We start from the raw sequence: 19,622 nt of genomic DNA on the forward strand, positions 1-19,622 counted from the left end.
CCATGCATGGCCAAATGACACAAATAATCAGTGGCTGAAAATTGAGTGGTGTAGCTATAAGATTTCTCTCTTAAAGATTAAGTCTTTAAACCTTTATCCATTATTACTGGCAGGAAAAGTATGACTTAAGGTTTAGGAGTGTTGACTGTGTTTTGAAAAATACATTGATTTGTCAAATGGGAGGCTAAGAAGTGACTGAAAGTACTTTTGATCTGCAGGGAATACCTACGTACTTTCTTCATGACTACAAATGTTATTCTTCCATCCTGCTTGGATATCAATAAAAATTATTACATATTTCTAAGTACATGCCATTTGCAGTATTCAGGTGTTAGTACCAGGCTTCATGAGGCAGTTAACTTCTGTACCTGATCAGGGAGTGCCCATCAGCAAATTGCTTGCTGCCTTGTTTCACATTATAAGTCCAATTGAGCACGCGGCAGCGCAGAGACTGGCAGCGGCACCGGCGTGAGCTGTGCATTTAAACTGCAGAGGATTTGAGAAGGAGTTGGGCTTCCCAGAGACGGTGAAGCCAGGGCAGAGCGAGGAGACCCGACTCTGAGCGAGGATAAGGAAGGCTGACGTGGCAGGAGGCGGGGCTGTGAAGGGCGGCAAGCTTTAAAAAGCGGCCATCTGGCAGACTCCTCTGAGCACGCGGCAGCGCAGAGAGCGGCAGCCAGCCTTCAGAGGGCAGGCAGGGAGCAGCTACTAGCTACATACATCATGGTCACAACGAGGCCAAGAAACATAGGGAAAAAGAATGTGGGTACTCAGACGGAGCTCCCAAGCAGGCATGCAGCAGTGCAGGTCTCTGGCTGCAGTGAATGCCTGTGCCTGGCACTGGTATCAAAGGGAACCAGTGACACCGCATGTGTGCGGTGTGAGCAAGTAGATGATCTCCTCAGGCAGGTGGTTAAACTGACAGAGGAGGTGGAGAGACTGAGAACCATTAGAGAATGTGAGAGGGAAATAGACTGGTGGAATCACACCCTGAGGCAGGGGCAGATGGGAGAGGTTGAGGAAGTGATGGATCCCCCCCCCTCCTGTCACCAGACAGGAGAGGCCTTAAGAGACATGAATGAATGGAAGGAGGTCCGTCCTCGGAAGGGCACGAAAAAATCCTCCCAACCCTCTCCACCCTCCCAATTGCCCTTGAAGAATAGGTATGAGGCCTTAGAAATTCAGGGACAGGAAAATGTAGTCACAGGGGTAGACTTACCTAGTGAACCACCTAGGACTCGTCAGTCACCCAGTGTTCTTAGGACTTCTTCAATCAAGAAGGAAAGGAGAGTAGTTGTGGTGGGTGACTCCCTTCTGAGGGGGACAGAAGGGCCCATCTGTCGACCGGACCCATCCCACAGGGAGGTCTGTTGCCTCCCTGGAGCTCGGATTAGAGATGTTAAGAGGAAACTCCCTAATCTTGTGGGTTCCTCTGATTACTATCCACTGCTGATTTTTCAGGTTGGCAGTGATGAAATTATCACAAGAAAGGTAAGGGCAATGAAGAGTGACTTCAGGGCCCTGGGACGGCTAGTTAGGGGGTCTGGAGCGCAAGTAGTGTTTGCCTCCATCCCTCCTGTAAGAATGGGTGGGGAGGTATATAGGAAGAGTTTACAAGTCAACGAGTGGCTAAGAGACTGGTGCCAAAGACAGGGTTTTGGTTTTTTCGATCATGGGATGCTATATGAGACACCTGGCCTGGTGATGGCAGGTGGGATGCACCTGTCCCAGAGGGGGAAGAGGCTTTTGGGGCAGGACTTAGCAGGGCTCATTGAGAGAGCTTTAAACTAGATGTGAAGGGGGAAGGGGAGAAAACTGGGTCTGTCAGGGACAAACACAAGAGGAACGAACCGGGGCCCGAAGGCAGGTGGTCTAGGGAGGATTTAGTCCCACCAGTGTGCTCTGTTTGTTTCCTGAAATGTCTGTATGCTAATGCACGCAGCATGGGGAATAAGCAAGAAGAGTTAGAGGTCAGTGTACGGGCTAAGGGTTATGATCTGGTAGCGATAACAGAGACATGGTGGGATAGGTCACATGACTGGAATGTGGCCATGGATGGCTATGTGCTTTTTCGGAAAGATAGGGCGGGGAAGCGAGGTGGTGGAGTTGCTCTTTATGTGAGAGAGCAACTAGAATGTGTTGGGTTTTGTGCAGGGGCTGATGAGGGGCAAGTTGAAAGTTTGTGGGTAAGAATTAAGGGGCAGGCTGGTGTGGGTGATACAGTTGTGGGGGTCTACTACAGACCTCCTGATCAAGGCGAGGAGGTTGATGAGGCCTTCTACAGGCAGCTGAAAGCAGCCTCACAACTTCAGTCCCTAGTCCTCATGGGAGATTTTAACTACCCCGATATCTGCTGGTTGACTCACACAGCCAGCCTTTCACAGTCTAGGAGGTTCCTCCAGTGCATTGATGATAACTTCTTAATGCAAATGGTGGACAAACCGACTAGAAGAGGAGCGCTGCTGGATCTTGTACTAACCAATAAGGAGGGCCTTGTTGAAGCAGTGGTGGTCAATGGCAGCCTTGGCTGCAGTGATCATGAGATGGTAGAGTTCAGGATCCTGTGTGGAAGGAACAGAGTACCCAGTAGGATCAGAACCCTGGACTTCCACAGGGCAAACTTTGGCCTCCTCAATCAACTGTTAAGAGAAATCCCATGGGACAGGGTGTTAGAAGATAAAGGGGCTCAAGATAGCTGGTCAATATTCAAGGACCACTATTTGCAAGCACAGGATCAGAGCGTCCCTATGGTTAGGAAATCTAGTAAGGGAGCTAGGAGACCAGCATGGTTAAAAAAGGAACTGCTGGGAAAACTTAAGTGGAAAAGGAAAATCTACAGATCATGGAAGGGGGGGCTGGTCACTTGGGAGGAATATAGGACTGTTGTCAGAGGATGTAGGGAGGCAATTAGGAAAGCTAAGGCCTCCTTGGAACTTAACCTTGCAAGTCAGGTTAAGGATAATAGAAAGGGCTTTTTCAAATACATAGCTAACAAAACTAACACTAGAGGCAATATTGGCCCACTAAGGAATGAGCTGGGAGCCCTGGTGACAGAGGATATAAAGAAGGCAGAGGTGCTGAATGCCTTCTTTGCCTCTGTCTTTACTCCTGCGGGGTTTCCGCATGAGCCCCAGATTCATTCAGCCCCAGAAGTAGTCGAGATAGATGAGGAGTTAGACATAGTAGATGAGGATTGGGTTAGGGATCAGCTGAGTAATCTGGACATCCATAAGTCGATGGGTCCAGATGGAATGCATCCAAGGGTGCTGAGGGAGCTGGCGGAGGTCATTGCTAGGCCTCTCTCCATCATCTTCAGTAAGTCATGGGTAACAGGAGAGGTGCCTGAGGACTGGAGGATAGCAAATGTCACTCCAGTCTACAAAAAGGGCAAGAAGGAGGACCTGGGTAACTATAGACGGGTCAGCCTCACCTCCATCCCTGGAAAGGTGATGGAACAACTTGTTCTTGTCACTATCTCCAGGCATATCAAGGACATGGGAGTCATCAAGAGCAGTCAGCATGGTTTTATCAAGGGTAAATCATGTTTGACTAACCTCATAGCCTTCTATGAGGAAATTACTAGGTGGATAGATGATGGAAGAGCAGTAGATGTGGTTTATCTTGATTTCAGTAAAGCATTTGACACCGTCTCTCACAGCATCCTTGTAGATAAGTTGATCAATTATGGGTTTGGTGATCAGGTAGTGAGGTGGATCAGGAACTGGTTGAAAGGAAGGAGTCAGAGAGTTGTAGTCAATGGGGCAGAATCTGGTTGGAGGTGTGTGACTAGTGGAGTCCCTCAGGGGTCGGTGCTGGGACCGGTGTTGTTCAATATCTTCATCAATGACTTGGATGAGGGTATGGAATGTACCCTCAGCAAGTTTGCTGATGACACTAAGCTGGGAGGAGTGGCTGACACACCAGAGGGCTGTGCTGCCATTCAGAGAGACTTAGACAGGCTGGAGAGTTGGGCAGGGAGAAACATGATGAAATTCAACAAGGGGAAGTGTAGAGTCTTGCATTTGGGGAAGAACAACAAGATGTTCCAGTATAGGTTGGGGGCTGACCTGCTGGGGAGCAGTGTAGGTGAAAGAGACCTGGGGGTCCTGGTTGACAAGAAGATGACCATGAGCCAGCAATGTGCCCTTGTGGCCAAGAAGGCCAATGGCATCCTGGGGTGCATTAGAAAGGGTGTGGTTAGTAGGTCAAGAGAGGTTCTCCTCCCCCTCTATTCTGCATTGGTGAGGCCGCACCTGGAGTATTGTGTCCAGTTCTGGGCCCCTCCGTTCAAGAAGGACAGGGAAGTGCTTGAAAGAGTCCAGTGCAGAGCTACTAAGATGATTAAGGGAGTGGAACATCTCCCTTATGAGGAAAGGCTGAGGGAGCTGGGTCTCTTTAGTTTGGAGAAAAGGAGACTGAGGGGTGACCTCATCAATGTTTTCAAATATGTAAGGGGTGAGTGTCAGGGAGATGGAGTTAGGCTCTTCTCAGTAGTGACCAGTGATAGGACAAGGTGTAATGGGTGTAAATTGGAGCACAGGAGGTTCAAGTTGAATATTCGAAAAAATTTTTTACTGTAAGGGTGACAGAGCCCTGGAACAGGCTGCCCAGGGAGGTTGTGGAGTCTCCTTCACTGGAGACATTCAAAACCCGTCTGGACACGTTCCTATGTGATGTACTCTAGGTGGCCCTGCTCTGGCAGGGGGGGTTGGACTAGATGATCTTTCGAGGTCCCTTCCAACCCCTAGGATTCTGTGATTCTGTGAATTAGCTAATGAGGAACACCTTGCAAGCCATGGGCTATAACCTCTTCTAAAGGTACATTGCCCTTTGCCAATCCTCTCCAGACCTGGTTGCTGAGGGTAGACTTTCTCCTGGGACTCACATTTGCTAAATCAGCCTTTATTGCTTACAGCTGTTTGTCTGGAAATTGGTACAAAACCCCAGGTTCTCTCCTCAGTGTCCCAGAACCACAAAGTTCCTTGGAAGCTCTGCAGATGGCTGCCTGGGTTTGACCTGCTTGGGAAGGAGCACTCATGATAATCCAAGGTACAGAGCAAAAGTTTGTGAGGTACAATCTGACTTTATTCTCTGCTGTAACTTAGCTGGTATCAGTGAAAGCATTTGATTCAAAGAGCTGTAGGTATGACCAGTTTCTAAGGTTTTTTCAGGCTTCACTCTCCTGAAGTTATTCTACATTTATCTTTTATTTTTGTTTAAGTAATATAGTCTATAAAATGCAGCCTAGGCAATATAGTGTTTCTGGTATGATGTTCTTTTCTACCTGCTTGGGTGAAATTTTTTAGTGTGGACCTGCTTGGGCTAAGTGCTACTGCAGAGCAGAACAGGCAGGAAGAAGATTTTAATTATGATATTAAGGGCTTGTTTCTTCATATCTCATATATTTTGATAGTGTACTAGAAAAGGGATAAAAGTAACCAATTTAAATGCAGTTATGTAAATAATTTTGATTCTGTGAATGCAGGGGGCTGGGTGTTGGTTAATATGCTGAGGAAGGGGAATGCTGTTTCTGGTACCAAAGCCATACTTCTGTCTCTAAAACTGATGTATTTAAGATGGTGTGGAAAAAATCCAGTTATCCCTGGTATCTTACAGATGTCTATGATATGGAAGATAATAAGGGCAACTATGAACTTGATGCTTTCAGCTTGGGAAAAAATGCTTAGAACCAAGGAAGATTATCTGGCTGTGAAAGTGATAGGGTGTCTGTTTTTTGGCTGTGGATCATATGAAAAAGATAACAGAAGTGAATGTTAGAGCTATTGAAAACTCTTTCATTTCACTATGTTTTTTCAGCAGAATGTGTGCTTTTACCTATAATATGTTAATTTTACTTTAAACTATGGGATAATTCAGAATTATATGTAAAACATTTTCAAAATAAGATAGTGTTTAAATATTTATGGTGTCTAAGTGATGTGACTGCCTTTGAGTTTATGTCCACTTTGAAAATGAGAGGAAGTCTTAGAATTATGATTTTTTTAAATATCATTTTTCTCGTCTGGAATCTCTTCTAAAAATCAAATACTTTTTTCTTAGTTCAGAGGGGTAAAGCTAAATCAAGATGTCCTATCAGTCAAAGGCTTGGACTTTTATTGTCTTGGTTAAATATGCTCTGTCTGCAATCTTCAATACATGTAGAGAGTCCACCTTCAGAATATTATTTTCCTTTTTAAACTGAAGGACAGAAAAACATCCCCACTGTTGAGGAAAGGGGAGTAGGGTGCCATTTGGCAGGCACAGGTGTTTGGTATTTGGGCTTCTGGTGTGCCCTGTGACTGCACTGTCTGGAAATCCAGATACCAGTAAATCTATCTGCTTTTTCTGTCTGAAGCTGAAAAATGTTTTTTATGAGTGATCTTTGCCAGGAGCCAAGAAAGGGAGAAGCTCCTTTGTAGCACTTAGTGATAGCTACAATTTACAACAACTTCAGTGTAGTTCTGTGGGAAGATCTATGCTCATATACCATATATGTGCTCATCTTGCTCAGAACTGAGTTATTCTAAAGGATGAGCTCAGTGAAAGTATGCTGAAAAGGACTGAGTAGATTTGATATTTTTTTTAATCTTAAAGTATTCTTTACTTTGACTTCAGTCTATCAAATGTCAGCAAAGTTGAAGAAAAGATTTAATAAAGATTATAAAAGTTTAAAGAATACAATTCGATATTTTCAGAGAATACTGAGGGTTTTTTTGTTTTGATTTGTTTATGGAAAATGTTTCATTCCTATATGGAGTAAGTTCACAATTGCTGGAAGACCGAACCAAATTCATAGTGTTAATAATGCTGTAACCATCACTGATAACCCTATAGGTGTGGGGTAAAGAAGGTGACTGAGTTGAGAAGTCACTGGAAACTAATGGGGCTGAAAAACCCAAATGCAAATGTAATTCAGGAGGCCTGGGGAATCATTAGCTTGTGGTAGAGCTGGGGCAGTGGATTATGGGACCCCATAACTGATGGGAACATTTTTATCAAGCTTTCCATAGATTGATTTTGGGATCAGACCTGTTTAATACCTTTATTATTGCCCTTGGCACAGATATAAGTATGCTTATGATTACTGAGGACACAAAGATAAGATGGGCTGTCAGTAAGACTTGAAATGCTCTACAAGAAGAATTGTGTGGCCTTGATTATAGTAATAGAAATTAACTTCAGTAGTACAAAGTGAAAGGTCCCACACTTGTAAGTTAATAGTAAGAATGCTTGGTGTTGGCTGGGAGCTAATTTTGCTGTGGGATACAGGCTTTTAATGTAGAGTGGGTACAGTAAAGCCTCTTTATTCTTACAGTTGTCATCTTTTAAGCTTATAAAGTTTATAAAGGCTGACTCATGAGCTGCTCTGTAGATACATATGTAAGTGTGTAAATCCAGTGGGCTGATTGACATCTCCTTGTGAGAGACCTGTGAGACAGGGAGGGGAAAGAAAGGGAGGGAAGCAAGGAAAGAAAATTCATCATCCATCTACCTAATCTGGATCTGCAGCTCCTTCATTGTATTAGCTGATATATGTTCCCCCCCTCATTGAGATCAGGGGGCTGCAGGGAAATACCCCCTTCCCACACAGCTGGGGCATCTACATCTCCATCTTGGTGCTGTTTTCCCTACTTTTCCCCTCTACTAAACAGCATTTTGCCCTTTCTGAACCCCCTTTTCCCTGCAGTACCACATGGTCCTCACAGGACCTTACCCCTGGCAAAGGGGCACCAAATGCCAGGAATCTGGGAAATCCTTGGTACTGAGGGGTGTCCCTTGTAGCAAGAGGAGGTAGAAGATGTGCCTCAGGAAATGCCACTGTCCCCTCAGCTTGGAGGTGGGAAATGGCTGGAGAGCAGAGGGTGGGTCTGCTGTGTGTCAGGGGATGGCTGATCCCTGGAAATGGCTGAAGGGAAAAGGCAAATACAAACCCAGCTCCCAAAGGATGGAAAAGCTAACAGGATGGGTATGGAACTAAAGTTGCAGTGATACATCTTGTGTTAGTGGTAGGGCAAACATTCATCACCACCAGGAGTAATTCTCCTCCAGCATTCTGGAGAGCTGGTTTGGTAGATGAACCCAGCTGGGAAGGTAGAATTGTTCCATCAGATCAATATGTGGGTAACGATATTAAATTGGAGGAATGTAGATGGAAATGGTGTAGAAGGAAGAATTTACTTATTTTTTATGATGAGGACAGTGAGCCCCTGGCACAGATTGCCCAAGGAAGCTGTGGATGCCCCATCCCTGGAAGTGCTCAAGGCCAGGTTGGATGGGGCTTGGAGCAACCTGGCTGGTGGGAGGTGTCCCTGCCCATGTAGGGGGTTTAGAACTGGATGAGCTTTAAAGGTCTCTTCCAACCCAAACCATTCTGTGATGATAAATGCATCAGGGAAAAAAAAATCAGAGTGGATACGCTTCAGATGCATTTAATATATTCATTAAGGGCCTTGACATAAATATTCTGAGTGTACTTATAAAATCTGCTGAAAATGCAAAATGAAGCTGTAGAGGAATAAACCTGCTGGCCCAAGAGGCTTTCTTCATTTTGGAATGACCTGAAATTAATTTTTCATTTTTTTTGGTCATTGAACTGAAACTCTATATTTCACACAGTTCTGGTAGTAATAGCATTTGTGATCTGGTTTTCTGCCTTTGGTATTGTGCTGATAGCAGGAGCTGAGAAGAAAGATGAAAAAATTTTTTTCTATTTCTAGAAGAAGGCAAAAGACCAAAAGAAACCAAGTGGAGAGAAACATGTTCAAGTTATTAAAGAATAAACACCATGGGGTGGGGGGGGAAAGTTATATATTTTGCTAATGCATCCCCTCGTTAATTTATCACAATGGAGAATTTTCTTCAGGAGCAAAAATCAAATCTCTGAGTTTCTATTGAGGTCTTTAAAAACACATATTGTTGCTCCTGTAATAATTTCAAATATCCAGTAGAAATTTTGAAAGTTCTGAGGCATAAAACACAGTGACCTGTGACCACCTCGCTTCACTTTGGGTGTTCTAACTGGGAAGGGATGACTAAAGCTGAAGTTGTCCTCACTATTTGCTTAAATGAACACATAAATACAGTATTTTGCACTAAAATACAGAGATGAAGAATCTCTACATGAAAAAGGCTCCTGTTCATTCTTGTCCTTGATTCTGTCAGCAGTCCAGGATCCATATGAACACTTGAACGTGGTAGATGGACACTAAAGCACTGATTTATCTAGAAAATCTTGGCATGAAGTGCAGTGGAGAGAGGAAGGGTTTGCTTTCAGGAGGTATTTGGCCGTCTGTGAGGTGTTTTCTATTTTTGCAGTGTTTTGACCACTGAAGGCATGGCCACAGGTAGGAATCTGCTGAATAAATGTAAATTTACTCTGCTGAGTAAATTTACCTGCTGTAAACCAGTGGGGTTTACAGCAGGTTCATACTCATGCTGAGGTGCTGACCTGGTGTCTGATCCTGGGCATGGTGTGGAAGGTCTGGTTTTGGTTTTTGGCATGCTTCTGGCTCTGCAGTCACCTGAGCTAGCAAGTACAATGTATTTTCCTAGACTGTTGTGCTCACTGACCCATGTTGGCAGCTGAGATAAGCACTGCTTAAGGAGCACCCTAAAATTGCACTTCAGCCTTTCTGGGAACTCCCACTTTAAAAAAAAAAAAATCTTGCTGAGGGAGGGCTCCAGGAGTGTGCAACAGATGTGCTTTGCTAAATGTGGGAGCACATCTGATGGCTTGCAAGGTAATTTTTCTTTACTGTACATTTGTAGCAGCCATGTAACAAGTATTGAATAATGAATATTTGCTTTCTCTAGAATATGAAGAATTGACTTTTTTTTTTTTGGTGAATTACCGATTGGATTGATTTTATGCTTAAAAGAGTATTGGAGAATTAAGTGTGTAAGGTACTTTGGTCTCAGATACTTTGCTTGATCTGCTGTGGCAAGCAGTGGTTTGGATGTATTCATCATGAAAATTAAGAATCTAGAAATGGAAAATGCCTCTTAAATCCTCTAGCCCTTCCTCCAACTGAACAAGAAATTTATTACTGTGTGTTTATTACTAGTTTCCTCTTTTACCCCTCAGTCCTAGACTTAACTTGTTGAAGGAATGTGATTTGGTTGCTTTTTTTTTTTTTTTTCACTTAGAAGATTTACTTCACAGAAGCAGTAAGTTGACTATAGTAAGCACTTGGGTTGAAATTTCATTGGAATTGTATCTGCTTTAATCTTCAGTCAGGATGATTTTCCTGATACTCATAATCAAGTCTTAGTTTTAGTTTAATTTGTTACCCTTTAGGTACTCCAAGCAGAAGTAGAGGGAGTGGGGGAGGGAAGGTGGGGATCCCTGACAGTTATTACTGTTAGTGAGATGGAGAGCTTGTTGTTAGATTGGAAAAGAATTATACAGATGCTAAAGGAAAAGGTAACAAGCTGTAGTCCATTAAAAAATGAGATTTGTTTCAGTGCAAAGGAAGTACAGATACTGAAGTATCTGTATTTTCTCTGCTTTCATGAAAAGGGACAGGAGGTGATATCCTAGGTGAATTATCCTACCTCTTCAGGGTGGATTTTTCATTTGCTGATTTCATATGAAATACCTTCTGTTCTGAAAAAGCTGCTAAATAATTCTGCATTTACCTCCTGGATTCTTCTTTCTCTCTTGCTGGTACTTGCACAATCATGGTCTTGTGTCATATTATTGGTAGGTAGCAGATGCTTTTTTGCCCTCAGGCTCTCCTTTCTCTGTGGTATTTATGTACCATTGCTGCAATACCCAAACACCTCCAAGGCTTTATTGCTTTCTCTGGTTCCCCTATGAATTAAGCAAATAGAGTTATTCTTATTTGTGATGTACATGACTGAGGCACTTGAAAGCTAAAGACCATAAACAGAAAAATATTTGGGCATCTAAATTTAAGTGCCTAATATGATTTTCTAAAGCATCCAAATATATTAAGTATCTAACTGCTGCTGACTGGGATGGAAGTTAAGTACCTAACTCATCCGGGGGTTGTTGAAAAATGGGGATGACTTTCAATCTTTTTTTCTAAATAGATAAATATTTGAAAATACAAGTCTATAGGACTTGCTCTCTGCTGCACAGGGAGACCCCCAGCTGATAACCTATCACATTAATGTGGTTTTTTCTTCAGCTTATCAGTTTTGTATCAGTTGGTTATTATACTTTAAGATCATTTGTGATGTTTTCTCCTGAGATATTATAGACATGGTACTTGAGCTATCAAGCAATTCAGCAATAGTATCTTACTTAGATTGAATCATGTTTAGATTAAATCATTCCTAAACCACCTATTTTCCTAGTGGCATTTATCAAAGCATTTTTGAAGCTGTAACATCCAAATGCCCAGTGTACTTTGTCAGTCAGTGAGTGAGCAGATATGCAGGAGCTGGTGTGCTGCCACTTAGGTTTCTGAATAAAAGCTATGTGTCATATTTCTGCTTTTTACATCTCGGTGGTATTTGATGAAGTGATAAAACATAACAGCTGCATTTTACACTCCTGAATTAAATCACTTAAGTCTGGGATACTGCATTTTATTGCAGAAGTTCTGAGTGCCTCCAGGGAGCCAGAGGTGTGACAGGTATCTGGAGGCTGTGTCAAGCTCCTGGCAGGGTCCGCTCTGCACCTGTGTTCTCCATCAGCATCTCCACATGCCCTTCAGACATCCTCCAGAAATGGGGTTTCCTTTTGTCATTATCCTCCTGCCTCAAGGCAGAGCAGGAACAAGAAGCAGACCCAGCCCCTGGGTACATCTGTGTTTTGGTCTCTACTTGCATTTTGGAGGTTGATGTCTGACCCCACTGGACCAGCTCACACCAGTGCCTGCATCCAACCCCCAGTCCACGAGTCTGCAAGAAATCAGTGCCTGGCACGTGCCTCCTGCCATCATCTGTTATCTGTTTAGATATCTGTTTAGAGCAGTGTTGGGCCCTAAGACCTCTCATATATGCTTCCACAGAAAAACACCTGGCAAAGACCGGCCTGGCTTCTGGCTGTGGCTGGGATATCCTGAAATAAAGCATTTTCTGTGCCTGGCTCAGAGCTGGGCTATCTGAGCTCTGAGCAGAAATGGGACATGGTCAGGAAATGGCCCTGGCACTTTCTCCCTCCAAATTACCTCTGAGGAGCTGCTGGGTTTGGTCTCTGAAGTATTATTTATGTTAACTATATGGAGTATCAGCCATGTTGACCTGTAAGGACCTTACCTTCAGGTGGTTAAGGGGCTAAAAAGCAGTTACAGATGTTACATCAGTACCATTTCAGAGTGGTTTTACTTTAGACTGAACCCCAACATCTGCTGGCTTGGAAGCAGCCTGTCCTCTTGGTTTCCTCTGGGCTTTCAGTGGGGTTTGTTGGGTAGTGGCTTTTTGATTAACCCCAACAATAATGCAATTAAAAATTATCTGCATATATTTATCTTTGTAGCCCCATTTTGTAAAAACAAACCCAAAACAAAGCAAAACCACAATTTCCCTCAAAATGAAGGATTCCCAAGAAGGCTCTGATTTTTATTTTTTCATATTTAAGCATTTTAAACATTTTTCCCCTCCTCTGAATCATGCTGTAGAAGGGATTTGTATTGAAAGATGAATGTTAAAAATATTGCAGCTTGCTAAAAGAAGCGCCAACTCACTTTATAAAGCAATAATTTGGTCTCCAAGTGGCTAAAACCAAATAACTTGTAGCAGCAAGCAACACCTTTGCCACTGAATTCAGATCCTACAACATTATATAGCTTACAACATTAAAATTGCAGCTTAAACCCCTAATTCTTTCTTTTAATGAAATAATTATTCATTTTGCACTCTCCAATACACAGAATACTATTGTAGTTCTTCCTAAGAAAATTTCATTCTATACTAGTGTTCCATTTGATTTTAATCTACCTGTAGGACATTATAAAAATATCTACCTAAAAAGGGATTTTGTCAACAGCCCCTTCCTATTGAACTGAAGCCACACTTAAACTTGAAATGACTAAATATTGAAATATTTTAATAACTTGAAATAACCAAAATCTACTCCAGCAGTAGATTGATTTCATAGCTTTATGTGGATAGAATGTAGACATTTTTTTAGATGATTAAGTAACTTTTTCATGTCTGCTGCTGAAACAACAGATCGTTTCTTCTAGTCAAATTTTTACAAAGAGCTATTTCTGAAATAGTGAAATCCAGACTCTAAAACCTGAGTGTGCCTCCCTGTGGCAGCAGGCTGCAGCTCAGCTTTCCTGGCTGTTGGAAAGCATCTCACTACTTGAAGTCAGTGCCAGATCCTGGAGAATACACTTTGCAGCATGAAACTTGGATTTTTCCTGACTGTGAAAGCAATCAGCACCACTTCCAATACATAAAGAAAATCACCCTATTTTCTGTTCTGCATGTTTTTCATATCTAATGATAAATTCATGTGTATAAAGATGTCAACTTCGTTCTTTTGTCTTTTGGAACCCCAGTCTTTTTTATTATAAATATGGAATATACATGTGACATCATGATATTTTAAATGTGTCTTGGCTCTGTATGTTGCTGGAAATCAATTCCTATGATGCTGGAGATGGTCACAGATGTTTAGCTGCAGATACAGTGCTGTTTCACTCTGTAGAGCAGAAGAGCCCCATACCCCTCCCAGAGGAAGGAGGGTCTGTGTTTATTTGTTAAGAGCAGAGAATGTTTTTGGCAGAAGACTGATTTGTCAAAAAAACTCAGTTTCTGTTGGGATGGGAGAAGGAAAGGGGAGAGAGGTTTTGGTAGCAGTGGCAGAGGTCCTTGCTAAGGTGGAAGGATGGTCTCACTGGCTATGCCATGGATTTGGGGAGCCTGATGGTTTGGGACATGGCTGCTGCCATGTAACTTGAAGGTCACAGAAATCTCAAATCAGACTGGGAAAGATTCTTAAGCAGTACTGGGAGGTGAGGCAGTGAGTGGCATATTCCTGAATATTCACACTTCTTTTATTGGCATGGTTGGATTAAGAGGCAACTTGAATACTTGCAGCTCCATCTAATGGCCAGAGGATCAGACAATTAGAGTAGGAAAATTTCCTGGTGCAAAACTGTAAATGTAGGTATTGTCTTTGGCATTTGATGCAATAGCTGTTGCTGTAATAAAGAGTCTTTGCTCTTCATTTCCATTACTGGATTTCATGAAGGAGAAGCAGGGCCTTCTCTAGTTCAAAGTGTACCTTTGTTTGTGAATGATGAGAAATAATACCTTCCATGTCTAGGTAATACCACAGCTGTACTCTTACATAGCATGTCGGATCTTTCCCTTTGACATCTAGAGTTAGATTTGTACTTCAGTACCAATAAATCAGGCTCTGTATCCATAGTCTAAGCTTATGGAGCATACATCCAAGTTCTTCTGTTTTGTAAAGCTTTCTTACATTTTTTTAATGTCTCTGCTCAGAGTACACTGGCTGTGTTCCTGCTGGTTCCATCTTGCCAGCTTTCAATCAGCTGTCCTCATACACACGTTTCATCCAGCATCCTTTGATGGCTTGGCTTGAAGTATTTTATTTGCAATATTTAACTTCTGCTTAAGTATCTTCAGAAATCTCAATGACTGTAGAGCTCTTGCCTCATTTCCACAATGGTCTCACTGTAGTCAACTATTCAGATCTATTTTGTCTGTATTAGATGGGATGGATGCCTACCCCTTTCCCCCAGTATGTGCTGGTTTGGTTTTTTGCTTCCAATGTCAGTAACTCATCTCTTTCCTTTAGCTGTCACAGATCACTTCCAAGGAAAATCTTACATATAGAAATTATAGATTTGACTGCAGCTAAAATCTCTTGGTTACCAGCAGACACTGTTCACAGGGAGATGCAATAGAGGAAACCAGCAGATTTCTAATGACTGAAATGATAAAATAACATTCCCCATGGCAAATACTTGCATGAGTCAACTTTGGGCTGTGGGATTTTTGAAATCTTCCTGGTAATAGTCAAGAATTTGTGGAGAATGACTGAAGTGTATTGCTGAGAAATACTGACAATGAAAACCAAATCCAGCCAATTCTTTTTTCTTAATTTTAAAATGAGATGTTGAGGGAGCTTAGTCAAAACTGAGAAGAATTCTAGGTTACTGCACTACATTGTGAAGCTGATTCACATAGAGTGTCCCAAACCTGAAGGTGCTGATATGGCTCTGTTCAGTATTTTCAGGAAAGGTGATGAAGCAGGGGGTGTTGATTAGTCTTTTGGCAATCTTTTTCCCATGGAGATCCCTGCTTGTAACCCTCCTTCAACTTCTATCTATAATGTTTTATTTTTGTTTTATTTTTGTTTTATTTTTGTTTTATTTTTGTTTTATTTTTGTTTTATTTTTGTTTTATTTTTGTTTTATTTTTGTTTTATTTTTGTTTTATTTTTGTTTTATTTTTATTTTTTTAATTTTTTATTTTTATTTTCTCAGTCCCTTCCTAGTGCTCCTAATTCCCTCCTGTCAGTTCTGGCAAGAGATGTCCCACAGTGTCCCTGTGCAGGTCTCCTCTATGTACCTTACACTTGGCTTTTTCCTCTCCTGCCCAATGGCACTGTCAGGAAGGTGCAGGTGGTTCTCTGGAAGCCTATTTCAGACAGCCTAATAATCTCTGAAAGATATCACCTAGAAAAGCAGAAGGCAAAACAAGGGCATGGCCATTTAAATGGAAATGCTGAACAAGTAGTGAGTTGGAGAAACAAGAGTTAAAGTGCTACAGTTAATTTGAATTCCTCTTTACCTCGGTCCTTTTTAGAAGCAACTGTTTGAAGACACATGTAATATACAATGATATGCATTTAGTCCTTGTGAAAGTTTAATTATCAGAGAAGCCATTACAGCCAAGAACAACACATGTTTCCTCTCGAGTGCCCTTCTGAACTCATCTAAACATTTTGACTTTAAGAAAATCATGCTGGAAAGTGTCTGCTGGGTGACATCTCCAGAGAAGTGTTGGCTGATCTTCCCTTGTTCAGAAGGTACCTGGGGCTGTTGGGTGTGCACCTACATCTCTGCAGTGCTGCTTTCTTCTGCCTTTTTCTGCTAATTGAGTAATGGGATTTAAACCCCTGTTAGTATGTAAAGATCAAAGACATTATTTTTGGTGTCAGAATCGTTCCTTTCTAAGTTTTTGAGTATTTTTGGTGATACTTTCTTGATGTGGAATGTATAATTTTGAATAAAACCAAGAGAAATGGGTTGTTTTAAAAGAAAACAATCTAGTGGTTGCACTGGGCCATGCTTTCCTTTATGGATGCCTGAAATGGGATGCATCCCACTCCTGAGCATCACTAAATGGTTCCTATGCATGGAGTTTGCAGAAGTATCCTGCTTTATTGCTATGAAAAAAAAATAAATTGAGCAGTAGAAGCTTGCAGTGTGGTCAGTGAGTATATGCTGGTATTTATAGCTTTGATTTTTTTCAAGGGGGAAAGTGTTTTTTAAATGGGTACCTTTGCTGTGGGATTGTAATCATACATGGAGGTTTGGCAGGCATACAAGTTTCTGTGGAATTCCTTAGATAATGTAGTTTTTCCTTATAAGCTTTTCATTATTTGTGTAGCCCTCCATAGCTTTCATTTTTATTACAACATAAGGGATTTTTTGCCACAGAAGACACCCTCTGGCATAGTTATGAAGTGAAAAAGGGGCCAAAATTTGAGATAGCTGAGCCATCAAAGTAATGTTGAAGGCAAGAAATAGCAGTCTTTATTTACAGTCACTGAGCTGTAGATTTATGACTAAAATATAATTTTCTTTAGGAATTGAGTTCTTCAGAAACTCTCAGATTTGGAACCTATTAGACAGACTTTTAGTAGTGGCTATTTTTACCTTTTAAATGGGAATCTGCTTATAAATGAAATCTTGTTGATGGCAGCACTGTACTCCTCTTGCAATGTTTGCTGCAAAGCTGAGCTCTTTCTGCAGTTACTTGCAAAAGTCCAGTGCAATGAGTTTTTCTGAATTTAATATGATCAAATATTTATTTTTAATATAATGTTTAGCATTGGGAAGTAAACGAAGCTCCCATAAACACACAGTGTTGAAGAATGTTGTTATTTACTCAGTTTGTAAATCAGCCCTGTTTTGTGCTAGGGAATGTAATGCAAACATTGGCAAAGAAAAATAATAGCAATATACATCATTTCTGCATAGTTTTAAGGCAGTTTATAGCCTGGAAAATGTGGTGGATTCTGCAGAAGTGATGAATGACACAATGTTAATAAATGGCCATAGTTTATGCATTGTGAATTGGAGTTTAGATTCAAAAAGAAATTCTTTTTCAGCAGATTGGGTATGAATTCAGTCTCACAATCTCTGCACAAAAATAATTCTAATTTCCATGTATTTTTCTGTATACTAATCAGTGATGGTAAGCACATTCTACTAGATATAAATATGGTAATTTTTTTCACATTTACAATGTATATTAAATCAGTTACTAGGAATATAATAAATCAAAATGGATTTTACATGTGTATATCTCCAACAACAGGAAAAACTGTCTTGACTTAATCCATAATGACTCTTGTTGAGTTTGTAAATGAATGATTCAGTTATGTGCTGCATTTTTATCATGATAACTAAATCAATTTTACTGCCAAAACCCCACTATTTCTGCTTTCACTTAACATATATATATTTACAAGAGGAAAGTTGCTTGAAACACTCCAATTTATTAAAATGTAGGATGTTTCTTCAGGAAAACAATGTTCCAGTAGTAGTCTTATTAATACTGGTCACTGGGATTACTTTTATAGTGTTTGTGGTGGATTTTGGGTTTTTTTTTATTAAATGAAAATAGATTGGTACATATTGTTTTGCCTGTAAAGAATTGTCAGGGGATAGAAAACTGAGAACCAGTATTAGATGTGATGTCTCATGGCTAATTAAGCAATGTAATAAGTAATCAAAAGGCTCAAAATCTGTGGGTTTTCTCAAATTGTTCTGTGAGCAGCTTGACTTACACAGCTTCACCTAATTATAGTTCGTGTGGAATATTTTCATGACTGTGTAGTCCTTCCCAAATGAAAAGTAAACTTTGACTGCAATTATATTACTGTTTACCAGACTAGAACAGATTGTACTCAGCCTTGAACACAATTAACTTGTGCTGCATTCAGGTTCCAAACTTCACCACTCTGGCAGAATCACCTTGAGCTGGTGTTAAAGGCACAAAACTTTTTCAGGTGGGTGCTGTTTCAGGGGAATATGGAAAGCCCACATAATGCCAATAGATTCAATGGCAGGAAAAAATGCATAATACTAAAAGATTTCTAATTATATTAGATCATCAGTTTGCAAGGCTCCACAGGGTAACTTTTCTGAACACTCTGTACACTCTTTGGAGGATGCTTTGCGTAGGTGTGAGCCTGGGCTGTACCAGATCCAACAGGCATCCTGGTGTGAGCAGCACTTGGGTCCAGAGAAAGGTACAAATAATCCTGTTATAAGAACACTAAACTGGCCTTGGGAAAACTGATCCCATCTCTCAGAGGTCACCTTGGTCAGTAGTGTTTGCAAGCTGCAAGTTTTTTATTAAATCCTTTGTAATTGCAGATGTTGCAGTAAGCTTGGTGCTGCTCTGAGAAACCAACTCCAACAACCACTGCTGCTTGAAATTGCATTTATACAGTGAGGAATGATGGTGGGGAAAAGATCCAGTATCAACAATGTAATTACTCATGTGGACTGGGGAAATAATTTGAGTGAAACAGTAAAATAACAGTGAAATGACAGAAAATCCATCAGAATGATTACAGTCTGCCTTTTCAGTGTTTGCAAATTAAGCACCTCTGTAGCTGCAGTGATCTGTGTATTTAAGAGTTTTTGGGTTTACTCTAGCATATATAAATATAGGGAAATTGCCAAAGATTAAAAAAAGATGAGTGAATAAGGTAACTGAAGGATATAAGGGATAAACCAACAAAACAATGCAAAAGTAGGACCTAAAATACTGCAGAACCCAACTTACTACAAGATTCTCATGTACTAATGCTCTGTTTCCTGGTAAGTTTGAAGTAGCACAATGCTCTTCCAGGAAGGTTATCACAAGCTTTCAGTATAGTACTGTTTAGAAGCCAGTAAGGATGCAAAGGATGTAAAGCTTCCTATGATTTGAATTAATAAATCCCTAAGGAAATGCTATCCAGAGTTTAGTGACCATTTAAGCTCCAGGTCAGTAAATCAGTTGAACATGTGCTTCATTCAGTTTAAGAGGGATAATTTGAATATAAGTAGAACCCTTTGACTCAAGGCAGACTGTACTTAAATGTTCCTTGAAATCATTGTCATTTGCTTGGCTCCAAATTGCTGTAATTTAAGATCTTGTTTTTTATTTTTCCTTTTAAAATTTTAATTAAAGACAGTACTGCAGCTCCACCCTACCAGTACTCAGGCCATAAGCTTTTAAGCAAAAGGATCCAACCCATGCACTTGTATAAAATACTTCCCTGATATACAAAAGGAAAAACACTGCTTCAAGTAGAGTACTTTGGACTTGAAACTCCAAGGAGATGTAAAAGTTGTATTTTCACTCAAGTGTATTTCTGACTTTAGTATGGAATATTAAAATACTTAATTTTTAACTTTCCATGACAACCATGAACAGAACTTAAC

This window comes from Calypte anna, chromosome 7, assembly GCF_003957555.1.
Source record: "Calypte anna isolate BGI_N300 chromosome 7, bCalAnn1_v1.p, whole genome shotgun sequence".
In the NCBI taxonomy this organism is placed as follows: domain Eukaryota; kingdom Metazoa; phylum Chordata; class Aves; order Apodiformes; family Trochilidae; genus Calypte; species Calypte anna.